Here is a 20,375-nt window from a genome sequence, read left to right as displayed (position 1 = left end):
TGTTACATATTTATCGAATATGATTATATCTACATTGGAAATTATTTTACATTTTATAAAGAAAAACTATATTTAAAAAAAAATTATTAATTCATTTATTTGTTTACATTGATGTGTACGATGTTTAGGCTAACGCGTGCGCACCAATCTTCGTACATCTTTAATTACAGTTAATGTGATGTTATTTGAAATTAACAATTAAAAAATTATTATGTGCGTCATATGATTAATTTGATTATTTATTTATCTATTATCTAGCAAGCCTATTGAATATTGTGTAGTGCTAAGCTTTGTTTGTGAATCGTTCAGTGCGATGATTTGTTAAGTATCGTATAAAACTTATTCTACTTATTTGGTTGATTTTCTTCGGTCGGTAACCCAAATCTGCTATATCGCATACTCCTCCAGATTTAAATAAAGAAAACACGAAATCAGCAGGAGCACTGATAGTCACAACAATGGCGGCACTGAACGAACACTGTTCGTCGACACAAACTAAACGAATATACCTAACGCACACGAGAGCGTTAAAGTCTGTTTTTTTTCTGTGCCTAAATCAACAGTATTATTCGCAAGTCATCCCAGCAAGAAAGCAACTAGAGGGAACCATTCAAAGGAAAAAGAATCAGGTTTGAAATATGAACATCACAGCCGACGACCCTCCTGTACGTACATCAACACAGATAATTAACTCGTAGAACACAATGAGAACATAATTCTTACTCGAATACATCCACGAGTTTATCAGCATAAATCTGCTAAGGACAAGTGAACATACCTCCCGAACAAATGACTTTCAGCAATACGTTAAGATGTGGAAACTAACACAACTCTAAAAACGAAAACGACGCATCAACGCCCAGATTCATCATGTCTTCAACTACGTCCGCAGACCAAGTATATGAATGGATAATGGAGCATGCAGTAGCTTCTAGTAAGGCTATTCGAGATCATATTAGTGGGAAATTGTTACGGCTTTACATTATCATGGCTTACAAAAATAAAAATATTTCTTCACTTCTTTTTCACCCTTGTTTTCCCTCTCTGCCGTGCTCTAACTAAATCTGTCGACCTATTACACAAATCCTAAAACTCCATCATGAAAAGTCTCTAGAAAAAAATTCAAACGTATACCTGCACTCTTACATAAAAACCCCGTTTCCCTTCTTAAATATAGTGGAGTCTACATTCCAATCTTCCAGAGGTTGAAATCCAATTACTGGAGACCAAACCAGACCTATTATTTCTATGCGAAACTGGCATTTGGCCGACTATTTCCCTGGATGAGGTATTAATTAAAGGATATTCTAATTTTACATCCAAATCTGAACCACAAGATCGTCATGGCTATAGAATGTGTTTACATTAGAGAGGGCTTTCCATCTGGTAGGGACGTCTCGAGAGACGACCCTAAATTACCCTATATGTGTTTTTGGATTGTTCTTTCACACACCACTGCGTTTATATTTGCCCTCTATCATCCCCGTAACAGCGGCGTTACTATCGTTAAAATCATATCCGACAAAATTGACAACAATAAGTCTTCAGACGTACCTCTTCACCGTACTGTATATCAATACTCAACAGCTGACTGGGATAGCTTCCGTACATTTATATATGATCTACCTCTGCATCCCATGTGTAAAAAGGATGTGTCCTCTATAGTATCAGATCTGACCGAATGATTAATTGTAGGTATAGACCGATTCATATCATCCAAAACATTCCAACCAAAAACCTAATAGCCAGCCATGGCTCTCCCCAGAATGTGCTGCTGCCATCGCGCACAGAAATCACTTTTTCCATAACTACCAACGTAATAGATGCACTGAGACTGAAGCTGCTTTCAGGAACACCAGCAACCACTGTAAAAGAGTAATACAAATTCAAGAGAGCTATATGCTCAGTCTGTTAAATCCAAAGTAGCGGCTTGGTTCCCACAAGTTTTGGCAAATAGCCAACAGGATCCTCAACAGAAGCATGCGTTCTAGCTCAACCATCATCAATGGACCTGAGGTTATCTCGTCAGCATCAAACAAGGCCAAACTATTTGCCAAGAATTTTGCAGCTAATTCTACCCTATGCAACAATGGCCATCAACTCTTTGTATTTCCTCCTATGACAGACAACACGCTATGCAACATAGATATATCTGTGCGTGAGGTCGCCAAGCTAATCAAGAACCTTGATTCTAATAAAGCAACTGGCCCTGACGGTATTCCAATTATATGTTAAAAAATCTTCAACTTGAACTTGCCTCCATACTTACAAAATTGTTTAAGCGTTGCCTTAAGGAGAAGTGCTTCCCAACACCCTGGAAAACCTCATCACTATGTCCTGTATTTAAGAATTCGGGTGATAAGTCATCTCCCTCTCAGTACAGACCAATAAGCCTCCTGTGTGTCATGAGTAAGTTGTTGGAATCCATATTAAATAAAGAAGTAGTCAACCACCTCAGCAGAAATAGCCTTCTTAGTGACATGCAATATGGTTTCCGTTCTGCTAGATCTACAGCAGATGTGCTAACGGTTATATCTCATAGGATTAGTGAATCTCTTGACAAAGGCTTCCTTTCAAGGGCAATTGCTCTTGACATATCAAAGGCCTTCTATAAGGTATGGCATAAAGGCCTACTTCACAAAATTTCCAGCTACGGTATACGGTATAGCTGTAAATGTTTTCTCAATCATTAAATCATGATAGGTTCATAAGAGTAGTGGTTGATGGGCAGAAATCAGAGGGCCACAGTATTAATGCTGGAGCCCCTCAGGGGTCTATCCTGGGCCCAGCTCTCTTCCTGATCTACATTAATGATCCCCTAAAACACATATTAAATCATTCGTTGACATGACACGACCATCTATGGCAACACATGAAAGGCCGTAAATGACAAAGTTCTCTCTGATTCTGTCTCGTCTGATCTAGAGCGCGTGATACAGTGGGGGAAGTGGTGGCTGGTTACTTTTAATGCATCTAAAACCAAGCTCCTATCTTTACATCATCAACGCTCTGATCCCCATCTGGCATGAATTGAAATGGATGGCTCTCGTTTAGGGGAGGCTCCATGTTTTGATAAGCTTTTGGACTTGACCTTTACTCCTGACATGAAATGGAACACGTACATAAATTCTGTTGCCAAGGTTGTTAAAAAATAGGAGGATCCTTCTACCGCTCCTGAAGATATCTCACTTCTGATGCAATTCTCTATTTATATAAAAAGCCAAGTACATCCAAGGATAGGGTACTGCTGCCACATCTGGACAGGAGCTGCTAAAAACAGCCTATCCCGCCGACACAGAGTACAAAATAGACTTCGTGGCCTAGTGGGGGATTTCTTTTTCTCTTCCTTGCAACTTCTCTCCCACAGAAGACACATTGCTGGCCTGTCTTTATTTTATCGTTATTTCCATGGCAAGTGCTCGTATGAGCTCCAAACCCTGGTCCTCCCTCGTCAATCTTTCACGAAAAACACCCGTCTAGCTGAAACCACTGTCAATAATTTTCCCCATTCTTTATCTGTGCCTAAATCAAAACGTAGATTCCATGAACGAAGCTTCTGTGGAACTCTCTTCCGTTTGCTGTTTCCCGCCTGACTACAACTTGGATGCCTTTAAGTCCAACATAAACAAATTCCTGATAAACCGCTTCCTGAAGTAAGACACTTTATCAAATCTCCATTACTAACGATTTCTACGATATTCCATTGATTGCTGTACACGCAATAACACTTATCCCCGAGTGGCTTCCGGGACTTGATAAGTGGTGACTACCATGTAAAAAAAACAAAAAAAAACATCCTCTTTTCTCATGCTTCAGAGAACATTCACACCTGTGGACACTTCAATGTTCACAATGTACAATGGTTACCACACTTACACGAGACAAGTGATGAGGGGGAGGTTATGTCACAATTTCTCCATTACTTATGACCTAACTTGGATTATTCACGTCCCCCCCACCTCCCGTATGCCGGAACTGATTGTCAGTATGTAAGTCTCTTAGACTTTCTTCTCACAGCTTGTCTTGAGCTATGTTTATTTTTTGTTCTGTAACCATTTAGATCTTCCAGCCACTTGGCTGTCTCAGTTAAGATAAAAAGAAAATATCCTCCGAAATACTTCTCTATCATAGAGTGTATGGATACTCTAGTGTTGGCTGGTTAGCTTCGTACATTTATATCAGATCTCCATGTTTAAAAAGCACGAATTCCAGCAAAATCTAACAGCTAGCTGTGGTTCTCTTCAGAATATGCTGCTGCAATTTCGCACAGAAATTACTATCTCCATTGCTTCCAACATAATAGATATACTGGACTAAAGCCACCTTCACGACTGTCAGCAACCACTGTAAAAGAGTAATAAAGAACGCGAGAGAGTTGTATACTCAGTCCGTCAAGTCCAAAAGATATTTATTTTCATTGTAAGTGGTCGTCTAATCTCCAATCTATGATCCCCTCGTCACATTTTCCCTAAAAACGCTCGTCTAGCTGAAACCACTATCAATAATTTCGCCCACTCTTTATCTGTGGTTGAATCTAAACGTACATTTTGCCTGCTTTCCAGCTGACTACAATTTGGTTGTCTTCAAGTCTAAAGTAAACAATTTCTTGGTTAGTCGTCCCCTTAATAATCCAATTCACCAAATTTACACTACTAATGATTACTACGACATTTTCCCATTGACTACTGTATACTCATTAAGCCTTATCCTCAAGTGGCGTCTGGATCTTGATAAGTGTTGACTCTTTTGTAAATAAAAAGAAAAAAAGTAAATTCGCACAATTTTCTTATTTCAATTCAAGCTAGGCCTAGAAGCTTTTGAAAAAGGTTGCAATATCAACGTAGCTTTTTGTCCAGAAACCACTACTGAATGCACAGCACACTGGTAGTATGAGAAAATTTGTGGCGGCGACGAGAGTTTTGAAGATAATGAGCGTAGTAATCGGCTATCGGATGTTGACAACGATCTATTAAGAGCCTTAATCGAAGCCAATACACGCACAACTGTTCGAGAACTTGCTTTTCAATTAGACATAATGTATACGACGATTTCCAATCAATTGAGACAGATTGGAAAGATAAAATAAACTTGATAAGTGTACTTCACAAATTGAACGATAACCAAAATGGATGCCGTTATGAATTGTCATCTTCCATTCTTATTGGCAAGAAAGACCCGTTTCCCGATCGGGTTGTTATTTGCGATGAAAGCGGCTTCTTTACGACATCTGGCGACGCTCAGCTCAGTGGTTAGACGCCAATGAACTCGACGATACTTCTGGAATCCAGAGTTGCACCAAAAGGAAGTTAGGATGTCTTTTTTGTGGTCTGCGTCTTGTCTCATCCATTACAGTTTTTTTTAATGCAGGTGAAATAATTACGGCAGGAAAGTACGCTCAACAAATGGATGAAATACACCAAAAACTTCGACAACACCCAGCATTAGTAAACAGAAAAAGCCCAATTCACTTTCACAACAATGCTCGATCGCGCATTGTTAAACTATATCTGCAGAAGTTCTACGAATTGGGCTACAAAACTCTGCTTTATCCGCCATACTCTCCAGACCTCTCATTTACCGACTACCACTTTTAATCTTCTGCACGAGGAATGCTTAAAAAAGCGACTAGATTGCCACCGGAACGCAAGATTTTTACGTTGCTGACATAAGTGTCTTGCTTCTGATGGTCCTTATTTAATAAATACATTTTTGGTGTGGTCGAGACATGTTCATCTGAATTTAAAAGTTAAAACCCGCAAGACCTTTTTTCTCCACCTGATATATATTCAGCAAAGATAAAATATGAACATTTCTAAGGAAATCAATTATTATTATTACTATACATGAGTAGATACTAATAATAAATAAAATGAAAAAATAATTAAATAATGATTTTCAGTTGTATTTTCGGAATATCCCATTTTTTAGTGGAAGATATGCTACAATAAACATGGAACTGCCTTATCATATTATTATATAGACCAAAAAAGAACTAAGGCAGTTCCATGTCTATTGTAGCATATCTTCCACTAAAAAATGGGATATTCTGAAAATACAACTGAAAATCATTTTTTATTATTTTTTCATTTAAAGAATAAGAAGTTTTGTCTAAATATTAAATTGTCTTAACGTCAATTAATAGATAACGCAAAATCCATTGTTTTAACGTTAATAGTTAATGTCAACTACATTTACAATGAAATTAATTTCGGCGTTATTACTTATATTTACATATATATTTATTATCGTTTATGTTTGGATTCATGGTTATCGTAAATCATTAATATATAATTATTTGTTATGGTAATGTTTAAAGCTCTATTTTTATACAATTCCAAATAAGTTGGTAAAAGTTCAGACATAAAATTTAAAGGTTTCGATTTCCGATTACACCGGCTTCTTTATTTGTTATTTACTATTGATATAATATTCTCGATTTCTAAAAAAAATAATACATATCTCTGATATTTTAAAATAGTGCTAATTCTTTAATGTATTTTTTGTGTGTGAAGTATTTGGTATGTGCGGCGAACAGACAAAATCGTTATTAATATAAAACATTTACCTCATGAGAAGTTGTGTGTATTGGACAAGTATACATAAAAACACTGCAAATACATTTTAACTGTTCAAGGTTAAGTTCCTCGCTGACCGTGGTTTAGAAAGAACATAGATGTCCATGGCAAACTAGATGACTTTTATTACTTAATGGTAATTGACAGTTCTTCAAACTACTCGGCAATATTACAATGTAATAAAATAAAAACACGATAAGAAAGATTAGTTATTTTACATTAATTGTTACCCCGGTTCGGGGGTCAGTGACTACATTGCATTAAACAGCGGCAGAAAATTCACGTCTAGATAATAATTATCATTCTGTCAAACATTCGTAGTGGAGAATATAATGATGGCATTGCATAAGACAGCAAGCAACGAGCAGGCAAAACGGTTCATTGACTCATCCAAGAGGACGCTTAATAAAGCGAAGTCATCACTTCCCCCAAAAAAGCCATGTAATAATATTTCCAAATAAAAACGTTCGATCTTCAATGACGTCAAAAGCAATTTTTACTAGGAAGATTAATAAATTGTTTGATGGATGAAACTAGGACGTGAAATAAATCATAAACGGACGTTTCAAAGTTTGAGGAAAATGTTCATTCGGATGTTAAAATACAATGCATTTCTATTTGGAAATAGGCATAGAGGCATAGTTTTTAGACAGATAAGGAACATGATTTATTTGGTAAATGACCCAATTTACTCGCAAGGAACTCATGAAGAAAATGAGGAAACGATATTCAGATGATGTCAACAAATGGCATATTCGACACATTTTTGTACCAATCTTCCAAATCAATTCTGAACAGCCGAAATCCATATGTTAAAAATATTTGACAAAATCAGTTAAATTTATGCAAGACCACTTAAATAATCTTTAATGTTTATTAGACCTGTGCTTGTAAGTTCAATGCACTGAAACGGAGTATTTTTTATTTTAGAAAAAGTGTCAGTTTTGTGTTTCTTGACAGTCTTTATAGCACATATGTCCTAATGTTTATTGTGTTCCAAGATTATTAAATGGGTTTTTTTCGCGTAACTTTTTTTGATTATTCTCGATTCGTTCTCATCATCAGTCACGACAATTATATCTCTCCTTGCTTGTTTGATAGATTTTCACGCTAACTGCCCAACTAGTGTTCTTTGTGTTTAATCGTCTGGCTCACATACCATGTCTTTGAAATTTTGACTAAACTAATTATCATAACGTTTTCCTACTCCTATGACTCATATGTATCTTTATTGCTCAGTTACTTTTAACGAAATCATTTCAGAGAACACTAGTTAATCTAATCTTTTTGTATATGCCAATGCCCCTTTAGTCTCTATTTATTAAGATTATTCAAGACAATATCGGCCTAGATTTGTCTCTTAAGTGCTCCGCTCCTGGTTGGCAAGATTTTCTATACAGTTACGATTGACACCTTACCTAACGGGCCAGAGGCATTATCCAAGCTCCGACTTCATATATCTTATGCAACAATTATCACATTTTTCCATTTTATCACAATGCATTTCGACTTATTTAACATTGGCCGTTCTGCTATCTAACACGAGCAGTGTTTATTCACTTACTACATCTTTAATTTTCGCTATCATCTAAGCTATTTTTTCGTAAACCGTATCCTCAGAACTGTGGTCAGAAGCTAAGAAAAACAGAAGTCTTACCGTGCGTGTGCAGCGAGTGAGTTCAGGCCGAGAAAAGGAAAAACAAAGATGGCGGCCAGTATTTTATTAGTGCGTTCTCGCAAAATCTTGTGTGCGCGTGAAGCTGGAAACTACAAAACGAGCTTCATTTTTCTGTGCTGGAGAGATTCCAGATCTGGTAGGAGGGTAGGTGCAACGGGAGTGGAGATTCCATTTTGTGTGTTTGAGGTGACCCCCCCCTCGGGAGGCGCAATAACCCTTTCATAGACATACATATCTCCTTCATCTCTCATGGCTAGATCGTATTCCGCCAGTGGAATATCTGATTCGTTGTCCGAATTCTCTCGAGAGCGTTCATATCGCTTACGGAAAACTCATCGTTATCTACTGCTTCAATTTCTGAATCCGAGGAGTCCGAACTTATTAAGGCCGCAAGCGTCGTCCTTCGTATCTTGGAAGTAGAAAATGGAATTTGTTCACATCAACTGCACAAAGATGTTTAGCATGAGTCTTTGTGACTGGATTCTTGAGCTGAATCTTAATTTTATAAATCAAGGAACCCGTTTGTCCAATACCACGTAAAACGGCAGCCAACTCATATCTAATTTACTCCGACGTTGGTGGTTTTTGTAATACACAAAATCACCAACTTCGAATTCTACCGACTTTGTCTTAGTTTTCTGGTCTATCTACTTGTATATTACTCGCTTTTGTTCAGGTTCTTTCTAACTGAAGTGAAAATTCTGTTTTTTCTGAAGAGTTATTTCATGATAATCCTCTCCATGGTATTTTCTGCGGGGCCTTAATAAATTATCTAATGGGAACACTACGTCGCAACTTTATAATAAATAAAAAGGAGAGAAATTTATAGATGCACTAGCATTAAATCAAGGAACCCGTTTGTCCAATACCACGCCGCAAGCATCTGATCCCATGAATATTGGTTACCACCTATCTTTTTCGCTAGTATATAATTCATCGTTCAATGCAACCGTCCTTTCTTACCGTTATTTCCTGGACGGTAAAATATGTCGTCACATGATGAATATTCTATTTTTCTCGTGTTCTCTTCATAACTGTTTTCCAAGCCATTGTTTGTTATTATCTGTAAGGGAGCGCCAAATCAAAGAAATATCTCTTTTATTTACAAGTGACTGACTGTCTCGACACTGGAAAACTCTGGCCATTCACTGTACTTATCAATAAATGTGACACTGTACTAGTTCGCTGAAAAGGTCCGCATATATCAATCGCCATTTTCGCAAACGGATAGGTTGGGTATAGGTCTGATCTTAGTTAATTTTTAAAAATCTGGCAGGTAACACATTTGCAAATATAATCTACCACCTCTCTAAATAAGCAAGGTAAAAGATATCTGAGTCTAAAATGGGTCGGAATTAACAGTTTCAGTTGAATCTTCGTCCGCATGGAAGATACAAATAGACGATTTCACCTAAAATTATGATTTCCTTTTAGCCTATGTAGCCTTCTCCCTCTTAAGTCAGTGTTTCAACTCCCTAAGTTACTTATCCTCGTTCTGCTTACGTACCCTGTCAGATTCTGTTAGTGTGGGTATCTCTAAATCCTCTGCTCGGGACTCTAATGTAATGATATAATTTAGCGCATTTCTGAGGTTCAAATCGGTTTGCGCAATCCTAATACACATTCTTCAAATAATTAATTTCACAACGATATCAAGCTATACTCAAAGCCCATAGCTTATTTTTTTTATTTTTCACGGGTGAATTTAACAAGTATTCGATCGATTTATGATCTGAATAAATGGTAAACTTAATACTATGTAAATAGTGATTCAAATTTTGCAACGTGTAGTGCATGGTATAGATCTCGTTTTCAATTATCGACCCTCTTGTTTTAGTATCACCAAATTTATAGAACAATAAGTTTTAGAGATGGGTTTCTCTAATTATCTTTTTTATCTTCATTGTATAACGTTTGTGTCAAATACGCGCTTATCGCAAAATCCGACGCATCCGTGTCAGATTATCCTCGCAGTTGTAATCCTGATTAGGGTTAGGGTTAGGGTTATCAACTCAACCAACATTCTCTTCTGCGTGTCAAAAGCTGCCTGACATTCATCAATCCACTGGAATCTCACATACTTCCTAATTGGGTATGTTAATGATTCGGCAATACTAGAATAGTTGAGGATAAATCTATAATACGAGCACATCCCGATAAAAGCGCGAACTTCCCTAACGATACAGCCTTAATGGCTTTTGCCTTCTCCGTGTCAGGCTGTATGTCTTCACTGGTAATTATAAATCCCAAGTATTGAGCTTTTTCTTTTAAAAACTCGTATTTCTGAAGTTTTAATTTTAGGTTATGCGCCCTCTGAATGTAACATGATTTTCTGCTGTGTACGCTTAGCTATACTCTTCCTTGCTCTGTATCACTGTGAAAATTAGATCTGAGAAAACTCCAGGTGCATTCGCAATCCAAAGGGCATAACCTTAAATTGAAAAGGCTGCCTATGCGAAACAAATGCATCTTTTTGTTTATTGTTCCATCTATCTCTACCTGACAGTATCCTCATTTCAAATCTAACTTTTCGCCGAACCTAGCGATGCCAGAATATCATCAATAACTGATAGTGGGTAGACGTTATTTTCGTCATTTTATTCAAAACCCTGAAATCCACACAAAACCTCCCGGATTTCTTTATGATCCCTGCTTCAAGTATCTTATCGATTGCTTTGTCCACTAGTTCTCTCTCTGTTTTAGAGGTGTACGATACGGGGTCTTTTTATGGGTGGATATCCCTCTGTGTCGATGCTCATTTGTACAGTATCTGTCACCCCCAGATATTTGGTGAACAAGTCTCTGTTTCTTCGTAACAAAGGCATAAGATCATTTCTGAACTTCTCTGGGTCCTCCATGTCTTCTAGTTCCTTATCTGAAATGTTGTACTTATCTCTATTTGCTAATGATATACTGTTTATCTTCCCTGCTTTCTGCAGTCTCCAAATCGGACATTCACGCTACAGTTTAATTATCTGGTTTGTTCCATTTACAATAAAAATCAGGACCATCCGTGAATTATTTGCTGTTAAAATAGCACTAGCGATAGATACGCCACGTCGACGTACGAATCCCTAACTTATTTCTTCAACTTGATGTTGCCCTCTGCATGTTTAACTTTGATCCAACCCTGACACGTATGATCATGGGTTTTCACTACGACATTTTTCTGTAATCTAACGTGTGAAGGTATGTACTTATCTTCTAATGCAACTCGTTTTTAAAATTCAAATCATATGAAATGCGAACGCATTTTTAACCACTCACACCTTAAAATCACGTTCCTATTCAAGTTCTCTACCACAAATAAATCGTGGTGAGATATTTCTCCTCCCCCACTCCAAACTTCAATGATGTTTCTACTTTCATTCTAAAGTCTCTGCAAATATATTTTCTTATTCGTTATTATGGGCCTCGGTTTTATTGATTTAAAAATGCTAGTATGTACGACCGAGATCTCAGCCTCCGAATCTATCAATGCTCTGTAACCCTTTGTGTCTATCCTAATGCTAATCGTGTAGGGCGAGCCTTCCACCCCTAATCATCATCATCATCATCATCATCATCATCACCATCATCATCATCATCATCATCATCATTATTCTGCGGCTTCAGCCGGGAAAGAACTCACTACACACTTCCAGTATTCCCCATCTGTCATAACACCCTAAATATCTTCCATGGAGATGAATGTATCTCGTTGTATCCTATCTGGAAAAGTTAACTTTCATGACCGATTGTGATAATGATGTGTGCCTCCACAGTACAAATGTTGAAACATGTTCATCTTTGGCAGCTGCGAAAACGGCTTGGTAACAACCCAGCAAACTGAACACGTCTTTTACAAACCGAGATTGATACTCTCAGTAAGTCTCCATATATCATTTTTAGAGTTAGGTGATTTCCCATGAGAGATTGAGTACTCTTTTAAAAAGACACGTGTAACATCCATTCAAACGACGCTGTTGTTTTGCTGAAAAAGTCCAAGTTTCAGATCCATAGAATAAGATTGGCTAAATAATTACTCGAAAAACTTGGATTTAAAAATTTTTAATTTGCGAGCACGATCGGGTTTTCAGATGTGATCAATTTTGTTACAAGCTGTCCCTGCCATACCCTGTATAATGTTAACGTCTTTCGCAGAGTTCCTAATGTGTGATCCTAGATACTTGTAGTCGTCAACACATTTGAGGATGTTATTTGTGAGGTTTTTAACTTCGTGATTATTGTGAAAGTAAATTTACACTCAGTCTTGGCAGCATTCAGGTGAAGCCCTGTACAGTTTGATGGTAATTCAAGAGAAAGGAGTGTCTTGGCGCTAATGAGTTTGTCAGACAACAGCGCAATGTCATCAGCAAAATCAGTATCGGTGATGTAAAGTGCAGGATTATGTGAACTTCGTCTAGATTGATACATCAGTCCATTGTCATTGATTGTATCCACAAAGGTACGAATGATGTAGTCTATAACAATGATGGAAAGGAAATGTGCAAGTGTATCACCTTGGGGAAGACCAGTCAGAATATCGAAACGGTTTTGTTTCATCATATGGAGTTAGGACAGTGGCATGTGCGTTTATATAAATACTTTCGTTGTTTCAATAATGTTCATCTTTGGCAGCTGCGAAATTTCGAACATTGTCTCACGGTTGGCTGAGTCGAAAAATGCGAACTGCAATTTTATTGCAAAATGTGGTTTCCTCAATTATTCTTCGCAATTTGAGAATTTGTCCACGAGTGGAGCGACCTAATCGGAAACCATTTTGGTTTTTGCGTAGAATGGGCTCTACTTGAGAGCGGATACGATTTAGAAGAAGCTTGTTATAAATTTTCACTGCTATAGAAAGCAAGGAAATGCCGCGATAATTCATTGGTAGTGTCAACTCACCCGTTTTGGGAATGGGAATGATTTGCGATCGTAGCCAGATGGTTGGTGAAACATGGCTGGTCTTTGCCCAATTACACAGGTTGAGAAGTAATTGATGAAATATAGGGTCCTTCCATAAGATGGTTGGAATCTTGTGTGGACCAAGAGCTTCGTTCATTGTCTTCTTTAGAACACATTTTAACTCTGCAATGCTGTACTCTCCTGTTGGTATGTTCAAAGCACTACCAATTTGAACTTTTAGCAGGAACACTTGGTCTGGCAGATTTGCGGGATTACCAAGGCGGTTTTTGAAATGAGAAAGTCTGTTACCAAGCCGTTGTTCGCAGCTGCCACCTTCGATTGTTGGTAGAGCTTTTGATTTCCCACTAGTTCATTTATAGTTTTCCAAGCTGCAGAGTGTTGTCGATTGATACGAAGATGGGAAATGTCAGTTATTTTCCGATTAATATAAGCTTTTTCTGTCTCAAGATAAGCATGGTCGAGGGATTTTTTAGCAGCTGTTAACTTATTTTTTATTGCTCTGAGAAGGGTGACAGTGTTACATAGAGATGTTCTTTAGATTTTTATAGCTTCTGAGATTTTGATGTCTGAATTAAGTGGACTTCTTCATGATTTTGCTTTTGGGGAGAGTGTAAATAGACCCACCTCCTCTTAAACTTTAATCAAGTTTCAAAAGATCAAGTCTATGTTCTTTGAATCTAACTGAGAGTTCTCCGAGTTATTCCCCCAGCTTAAAGTCACTCGTCTCTACCGCAGGGACGTATGTTTATCTCACCTGAGTGCGTTTTTCTTTCTGCTCCACTACATGCCGGCCGTCGACAGATTTCTTCTCTTCGACTTTACACGTTCATCTTTTTCAACCGCATTTTTCTTCTCCCCGACAACTTGGTGTCTTTACGCATTTCTTAATTTACATATGTGTTGTTTTCGGCTACTGTTGCTAATATCTTACAGCTTCTTCTGATATTTTTTCCACGCGCTCATACGCGCTATGTTACAAGACGAGCAGTTTTTTTTTTTCGGTAAAATACTATTCTGTACTTTTGTAAATACACACTCTAGTACACATACCACTGTCTTATTATTATCGGCCTTTCAAAATCGCAGCAAGAGTTTATTTAAGAGAAAACTTTGAAATGAAAATTGCACTTCATATAAACATAACCGTTCTGTAATCAATTCCACTTGTCTCTGAATAATTTACCGGGTTGAAGTCAAATATGTAAAATCACAACGATTTTCTTTTATTAAAAGAATAGTCATATTTCGAGTTTTATACTCTGACTTTTTTTACCCGATCCTGGTGATGAGAAACTTGTATAGTCATCAAAAGACAATAATGAATGCGGAGATCAAAACGTCAGGGATCTGAAATATGAGTAAAGATATTTTGATTCCAAAGGTAAACACGAACATCACGAGTGTTGAAGCTACAGAAATGCACATTTTTACAAGATAATACGGAGTTCATGACTGCAGAGAAGAGTTTTACCTTTTATAAACTCATTCGATTGTCTTCCCTAACTTCCGTTCTCACGGTCGATGTTGTCTACTTTTTTCAACTTGCAGTACAGTTGAACTGTAAAACAAGCGCTGACTGAATCTAATGTTGTTATGCGCCTCGCTCTAACATAATTCCAGTACAATATCCTCCCATTCTTTTCCTTATGTATTGATCGTGTCACATACGCTACGAGGAAAGAACGGCAAATAGAAAACTGGTCAGAGAACAAACGCAAACAATATCAACTACAGCGTTGTTTTATTCCACGTCAAAGAGAATGAATGCATAAAAAAAAAAACAAAAGGAAAATTTTATTATGTGCAGGTCATTATTTTAGAATTAAGCATTCCGTAATTGAAATCTGATCTGCGTCTATTTCAACAGAAACAAGACGATGACTATTAAGATGAAAACTAAAAAGTGCAACTCGAAAGGCGACATTTAAAATAATAAAGGAGAACAAAAACAAGCGAGCAAATTTGGCAGCAAATTATATCAAATCAAAATGGCGACGGTTTGTATCCTGAATTGAAAACGATAAAACAATTCTTTTATTTCGCTTGTAGTACGTCGTCTGTGAAATAGAGAAACTGAGAAACAAACTTGAATTAAATTATTAATTCATTCATGTTAATTAATATTAATTAATTGCTCAACCGTTTGTTTGTCATAAAACTGCCATCAATTGACGGAAAACTAAGAAATGTATCTAAAAAGGTCGACTGGTTACATAAATTCGAACACGACTGATAATTTGGTTTATTTAATGAATGTAACCAATGTAATGGGTTCATTAATTAATAATTAATTATTGCCAGTATAAACGCCATGTTAACATTTAATGACAATGCCAAATTTAAACGAACAATTATTGTTTTCCTGTGTATGTTTGCGACATGTCAAACATTTTTGTAACATTCGTATGTCCATAAAAAAGCTTAAGGGAAATAGTTCATTCACATTTTTCTTAACAACATTAGATCTGATAGGATTTGAACTCTTATTATCCGATTTTGCGATTATAATCTTTACAATATCTCCTGGTTTAATTGTATGAAATAGTGAGTGAATGTTTGACATCCGCTCGGATGCACCATCCTCGGCTCGAATGAAAAGAAAATTTAAAAGTATAACTAGTTGTAAGTTTCTATTGTGTCACGGATGCCATGCAATGCGACAAAATTGATAAAAAATAATCCCCCTGCATTATCTATAAAAGTCAAATACTGAATGTAGCAGCAATTCATCGGAATATATACGGACTATATAAGAATAGTTCTAAAATAAGTCATACGCCATCCATTATGACTATGCAATTTCTACAGCTGCATACATAGAAAACAGAGCTATTAAACCTGACATAAAGAAATAGGATGAGGAGGAGAAACAATCAACCTTAGCAAAAGTGTTCCCAAAAAACAAAGCTGGGAGGGAAAAGATAACGAAATACTAATGTCTTATGACATAAAATAAAACGGGAATCGTAGGACGATCTTAATCATTCCAGTAACTATAAGAGCAATCAAAAGCATGAAAAGGATTTTTAAAACTACGGAGAAATATCCAAGTCCAAGAGATTGAGAGAGAGAGAGAGAGAGGTTAATCATTGCACAGGATCGGTTAGAATTTTAAAAAGAGCTCCTGGTTGTAATGTATGAGATAGCGGATGAATGGCACACAGTAAGATGTTCCATCTCCAACTAAAATAAAACAATAAATAAAAAAACAACAGTTTATATTTTTACAAAACTACTATTGATTAAAATAAAAAAAAGTTATTTAGTTAATATCTAAACTTTTCTTTGTCAAACAGTTATCATTAATTGATTTAAACAAAAGTAACGAAAAAACGGCAGATTTGATCCAGATTGATTACATGAATTCTATCAATATCTAATAATATGCTTTAGTTTATTTAATACGTGTAAGTCATGGATGTGTGTTCGGTTGACAGTATGTTGACGTTGTTTGCATTATTCTTATTTCCTTCCATTTTGCATAATGTAAGGAGGTTCACCAATAAACCGAGAGACCGGAGTTCAATCCTTAGTTGAGTCATACCAAAGACGTAAAATCGTACTCGATGCCCTCTTGCAAAAACCTCAACAATAAGGAAGATATTTAGGGCAAGTGGAGTAACTTTAAAATAGAGTGGCACCTTGGTGTTGCAGCTAAGAAAAAGGAAGCCTTCGTGTCGCCCTCGACTATAGGCGACCATTTAGCTTTGTTTATTTCTATAAATTTGCCAAGAATATTTTACAGAAATAGCACAAGATCTAGACTTAAAATATGGTAGTTGGGTTTGTCTAAAAAGTCTACAGCAGAAACTTTGCAGAACAAGCAAAGCCAAATAGAAAACATTGTTTTCGCGCTACTACAAAGATAAGCCATTCCAATAAAAATCAGTAAAATTCACACATAGCCTCTGTTTTCTTTGGTTAAGAGGTTGCCCAAACCGTTTTACAACTTGTCTCACCTGTAATAAATTTGGACATAAGAATTCACATTGCAAAACGAATAAAGAACAGAAAACTCTGATTAAATCCATAAGAACAAATGAACACTAAATCCATAAGAACAAATGAACAGGATGGCACAAGTATAAGAAAGTATGTAAAAGAAAAATCTTGAATAAAAATATCAAATTACTATTAGACGCAGGGTTTGCTTTGTTTATAATCAATTTGCTTACACGGAAAACGGTGAATAAATAAAGCATGCTTAAAACAATTAAATATAACATAGCAAGAATAAACAAACAAAAATAAATCCGGATCGGCGTTTTTTATTTTTCAATAAAAGCTTTTATTGCCGTTATTGCCCCGCCTCAATACCACTTAAAATATCTTATTGCCACATGTCCATCTCACCTGATGCGTTATTTTATGACCACACGTTGGCTACAGCCAACCAAATCTCGTTTTCACTTCACACGCCCATCTCCTTTGGCATCGACTTTGTTTCTCTTTGACGACATAGTGTCTTTTTTTTCTTCAGTCGCAAGCCCTAGCACACTTGCAATTTGCATCCGCGTTCAAACGCTGCTCTTTTACTGCTAACAAAATCGTTTGCAATCCATCCCTCGTCCGCTGCTGCTATTTTCATATGCACTCATATGCGATGTGTTACGAAAATTGCCAAATAAGTTACATGTAAAAAATTAATTTGAAGGTACAATTATTGCCAACATTACTTTGAAAGGAACTACCAAAAATAATAAAAATGCTGGTGGTAGAAACGACAACAACTTGACACATACTGGATTCATCAATTCAATTTTTGGATTTTCTCGGTCAACACTTTTTGCCAGAAAAAGAAGTTGAATAAATGACTTGGAGTGAAAAATGTATCATGCGGAACCTCTTCAAAATCAAGCTATCTATGAAAAATATCAAAGACTTATCAAATATAGTGCATACGGCAACACAAATTAGACGCTGATAATAATACTGCATATAATTCGATACGACGTCGAGTAATAACTCAACAATAATTAAAACGTGAGTAGAAAATAAAAGCGGGAAGAGATGAAAGTCAGAGGGTGCAAGATTAGGAGAGTAGGGAGGATGAGGAAATATTTCATAACCACACGCCCGTGCTTCTGATCTGGCGACATGTGGACCGGGGCGTTGTCCTGCAGGAGGAGGGTATCTTTGCTGATTTTGTTCCGCCTCTTGATTTTGATAGCTTCCCTTAATTTTCTCAAAAGTGAAGCATAATAGGCTCCTGTAATTGTGGTACCCTTTGCCAGGAAATCTGTCATCACTACTCCATCCTGGTCCCAGAGGACTGTGAGCATGACCTTGCCAGCGGAGGGCTGCACCCTTATCTTCTTTGGAAGTGGTGAGTCCAAGTGCTTCCACTGGCTTGACTGAGCTTTGGTCTCAATCAGTATTTTGAAAAACTTTGACTCATCTTCTTGGCACATCTCCAAATTCATTCTCGAGCACTCAACACGTTCTCGCTTCTGGAATGGTGTGAGCAACTGCGAATCCATCTGCAATATGCATATGATAGTTTCCACAGACCCCGTACTAATATTGACATCTTGGGCTATTTGGTGAATAGTAATGCGCCGATCTTCCAAAATGGCAGCCTCAACTTGACGGACAGATGCCACCTCAATGGCAGAAGGGGGCGACTAGGTCTGGGAGCTGTTTCCACAGACTTCCGGCCATGTCTGAATTCACGATGCCAGCGTTTTACAAGGTCATATGATAGGGCATTATCACCATAAGTTTCTTTCATTTCATCAAAGGTTTCCTGTGGTGTTCGTCCTTTCAAATACAAAAAGCGGATCACTACTCGACATTCAACTGGCTCCATTTCACACCTGACTCAGTTCAAACACCTGTAAAACAAAAACCACAATTAGTTCAGAACTGTAATTTGCCAAATAACCCATAGAGATATAAATCATTGCACATGCAAAATTTCAGCTAGATCAGACAACAGAAAGTAGGTCAGGAGCATTACTTATTGCACGCCCCTCGTATATGATTTAATACCCGTAACAGAACATAAAAATTTTTCAACGATTTTAAACAAATATTTTTTTTAATATAAAACTTTCATTAATTATCCTTAATAGAATTCTATAAACACTATTATATTTAAATTACTTACCCCAAATTAATAAACACTATTATTAGAGAAATGTTTGGATAATTTATCATTTCTTTGTAAAACTAGTTTAATTAACGATTATAAATATGGTTACTAGTACATACACGTGTATATATATATATATATATATATATATATATATATATATATATATATATATATATATATATATATATACTAAGACGTGTATATATATATATATATATATATATATTAAGACGTGTATATATATATATATATATATATATATATATACTAGCATGGGCGCCCGGCGTTGCCGGGGTGTTCGGATGTGTATGTTGAGCAAAAAAAAAAAAACGTGGTAGTAGGAAGGCAGGCTCGAACCCGTGCTGCAAAGGAGGAAAAGAACGGGGTAAAACCTAACGTTAACTGTTACAACCACCGCCAAACCGGAAGCGACATTTTTTTAAAAATTAAGGTCAGACAATCTAAAGAAGAGGATAACTTTAAAAAATATCGGCGAAAAAAGTGACCCCCCCTGTAGAAAAGTGCCTAGTTGAAGGGGAAGATATTAATGTTTTTAGCCAATTTTTCGATATTTGTTGTATGACAGGTTGAATTCAAAACGCTACTGATCTTGGTTACATCCGTCGCCTCTATTGAAAGTTTAAGGCAGATATGCAAAAAGACATACATACACACATTTATATATTGGTAACTAAAATTTTTTGACCCAAACTGATGTAAAAGCTTGCCCTATCTCTGAATACCCTTTATGTAAAATTTCAAATATTTAGACCAGAAATTGTCTGAGTAATTTGGAAGAGACCGCAGAGGTTAATTTTGTTTAACTTTGACCCCAATTATGACCCCTTAAAACTTATTGTTTTGGGCTCAAATCAAGTTATTAATTTAGATCCATATCCAAGGAACCTATATCTAAAATTGCAAGTGCGTAGACCAAGAATTGTCGGAGGAGTTTGGTAGAGTTCTCAAAGGTCAAATCGTTGAGGTTTGACCCCTTAATTGCAAAATTTCTGGCCAAAAACCGATCACATCGATTTTCCCAAATCTCAGTAACCTGTATATCAAATTTCGAGTCTGTAGACTAAAAATTACAGAGTTATTGCGTAGGGAAATGTAC

Source organism: Euprymna scolopes, chromosome 38 (assembly GCF_053919585.1).
Source record: "Euprymna scolopes isolate OS-2025 chromosome 38, ASM5391958v1, whole genome shotgun sequence".
Taxonomy (NCBI): Eukaryota; Metazoa; Mollusca; class Cephalopoda; order Sepiida; family Sepiolidae; genus Euprymna; species Euprymna scolopes.
Note: the sequence above shows the minus strand (reverse complement) of the source record.